The 3,361-nt window shown below is 37.9% G+C and overlaps 1 pseudogene across 1 annotated transcript; it reads right to left on the minus strand.

Annotated features, from left to right (window-relative positions):
- Positions 1 to 203: 203 nt before the first annotated feature.
- Positions 204 to 1,695, minus strand: LOC306671037 (maspardin-like; annotated as a pseudogene). Its single transcript has one exon. The product of its transcript is annotated as a maspardin-like (transcript).
- Positions 1,696 to 3,361: the final 1,666 nt, after the last annotated feature.

Below are 3,361 nucleotides of genomic sequence, written 5' to 3' on the forward strand. Positions count from 1 at the left end.
TAAAATTTTTACAAGTTTTCTAAATGGGAGTCTTCAAATTACTTTTTTAATTTCAAAAACTAAGAAAACCAAAGTGGGGACTGTTAGTTACACTGTCATAGAAGAGCTGCTGCCTGTCAAGATGACAATCAGTCTTACTTCCAAAATACAGTGAGATTGATGAACCTGAAGGAAGGGACTGACTGCCAGTGCTGATTGCCACTGATTGTATAAAAACACACTGGGTCGCCTCACAGTAACAGCAAAAGCCACATCTACTGCTCCTCCTGGCTGATGCGGAGGTTGCCTTTCTGCACCTCAAGCTCCTTAGCACTGACCATAGATCAGCCAATGGCAGCATATTTGGTTCTATGTAACTGCAGCAACTGTATCTGTATATAAAGATTCACCTCTGCATTTCTACACAGGTAGGGGAATTTGCCTCTGGTTTTAAGGTAAACTCTCTGGGTTTTGGGATAGTTTCTACATTTCTTCAGTTGAAAGTGCACTCTGGTAAAATTCATTCATAAAATGTTTGTAGGAATGTCCCAAATTTTATGAGGTTCCACATAAGAATTCTGACAATTCAGGGTAGTCTTGAAGCCAGTTACTCTGACACAAACTTTCCAACTTGTCCACCATGCAGACAATGGCATCAACCACCATTGGGTCCTCTGGGTCAGAGGAAAAGTTTCCAACAACTCTTTCTTTGAGCATAAATGCTGTCATCGGTCAAAAGCTGTTTGCAGTCCAAGTTTGGTCAAAGATAGGTGTGTCACTGAAGGAATTGCAGAGGATGAGGGAATAGAATCTAGGAAATTTGTGAGTGTATTCAGCAAACTTTTGGGTCAAAAGCCTCCCAAAGAAGCCCCAAGTAGATTAACTTTATCCAATTGTAAATGATCTAAAATTTTTCTAAATTCATCATAGAATTCAAAATGGTCCCAATAAACTGGATACAGAAAAGCTACAATCCAATAGCCCTCTCCACTCAAAGCCAAAATCTGCTGGAAAACTACATTTGAAGTTCTACTGACAGTGGGAAGAAATGTGAGGACACCTGAAACTTCTGGGGCCTACATTATAGAGCAATATTTTACCTATATTTTACTGTCATCATAATCTATGAAAATCTTTTCAAGGGGAACTGTACTTCTAAACCAGTAATAATCAGGAGAGACCTTATCTCTCCCATGATTAGCTGAAATGGAGGCTAACTCTGCCATGGTCACCCCCACATTACTTTTTCTCCTGCTGCAGGCAGCTGTTCGCTCCTATTCCAGCATAGATGGAAGTGACCAGGCACCTACGGTCAGAGCACCAAGGACCTGCAGACAAAACTGGCAGAGTAGCTCTAGGTCCAGGCATCCAGGTGGTGGGGCACAAAACCTAGAGAGCCCAGGAGTGGCATTCCCTCCTCTGGAGCTATGTACTAAGCAGGCATGAGCCTCCTGCTTCCAGGCTGGTAGTAGGGCCCCATTTTTTGATTCTTGATTTTACCTCTTGTGCTTTAGGGGCCTTGTTAAGGAAGTCAGGTCCCAGGCTGACATGGTGAAGATTTGGGCCTACTTCTTCTTGTTATAGGTGTAGGGTCTCTGTTCTTGTGCCTAAGTCTTTTTTTTTTTTTTTTTTTTTTTTTTTAGCGGTACTGGGGATTGAACCCAGGGCCTTGTGCTTGCGAGGCAAGTGCCTAAGTCTTTGATCCACAGTGAGTTGAGTTTCATACAGGGTGAGAGATAAAGGTCTAATTTCATTTTGTTACATGTGGCTTTCTATTTTTCTCAGCACCATTTGTTGAATGGGCTATCTTTTCTCAAGTGAAAGTTTTTGGCACCTTTGTCTAGTATGAGATAACTGTTTTTATGTGGGTTTGTCTGTTTCTTCTATTCTCTACCATTGGTCTATGTGTCTGTTTTGGTGCCAGTACCATGCTTTTATTACTATAGGTCTATAATATGGTTTGAGGTCTGGTATTGGGATGCCTTCTGCTTTACTTTTCTTTCTAAGGACTGCTTGGGCAATTCTGGATTTCTCAGTTTTCCAAATGAATTTCATGATTGCTTTTTCTAGTTCTATGAAGAATGTCATTGGGATTTTAATAGGAAGTGCATCAAATCTGTATAATGCTTTTGGTGGTATGGCCATTTTGACAATATTAATCTTGCCTATCCAGGATCATGGGAGTTCTTTTCATCTTCTAAGCTCTCTTATTTAATTTCTTTCTTTAGTGTTCTGTAGTTTTCATTGTAAAGGTTGTTCACTTCTTTTGTTAGATTGATTCTCAAGTATTTTGTTTTATTTTTTTTTTTTTGAGGCTACTGTGAATGGGGTAGTTTTCCTAATTTCTATTTCAGTGGATTCATTACTAATATATAGGGACATGTTTGATTTATGGGAATTGATTTTATATTCTGCTACTTTACTGAATTCATTTATTAGTTCTAGAATTTTTTTGGTGGAATTTTTTGGCTCTTCTAAATATAGAATCATGTCATTGACAAATAGTGATAGTTTGAGTTCTTCTTTACCTGTGTACCTTTAATTTCTTTCTTCTAATTGCTCTGACTAGAGTTTCAAGGACAATGTTGAATAAAAGTGGTGAAAGAGGGAACTGAACAGACACTTCACAGAAGAAGATATATAATAGATCAAGCAGTTCATGCAGGGTGAGAGATAAAGGTTTAATTTCATTTTGTTACATGTGGCTTTCCATTTTTTCCCAGTACCATTTGTTGTGTAAGCTATTTTTTCTCCAGGGAATGTTTTTAGCACCTTTGTCTAGTATGGGATAAATGTTTTTATGTGGGTTTGTATCTGTATCATCTATTCTGTACCATTGGTCTACATGTCTGTTTTGGTGCCAACACCATGCTGTTTAGTAGTTTAGTTTGAGGTGTGGTATTGGGATGCCTCCTGCTTCACTTTTCTTATTAAGGATTGCTTTGGTTGTTCTGGGTCTCTTAGTTTTCCACATAAATTTCATGATTATTTTTCTAGTTCTATGAAAAACATCATTGGAGTTTAATAGGCATCACAACAAATCTGTATAATGCTTTTGGTAGTATGGTCATTTTGACAATATTAATCCTGCCTATCCAGGATCATAGGAGGTCTTTCCAACTTCTAAGGTCTTCAACTTCTTTTTTTAGTATTCTGTAATTTTCATTGCAGAGGTCTTTCTCCTCTTTTGTTAGATTGATTCCCAAGTTTTGTTTTGCATTTTTTTTTTTTAGGCAATTTTGAATGGGGTAGTGGTCCTTATTTCTCTTTCAGTGGATTCACCACTGATGTGTAAGAATGCATTTGATTTATGAGTATTGATTTTATATCCTGCTACTTTGCTGAATTCACTTATTAGTTCTAGAAGATTTTTGGTGGAATT

The sequence above is a fragment of the Sciurus vulgaris genome (assembly GCF_902686455.1).
Source record: "Sciurus vulgaris genome assembly, chromosome: 1".
NCBI lineage: Eukaryota > Metazoa > Chordata > Mammalia > Rodentia > Sciuridae > Sciurus > Sciurus vulgaris.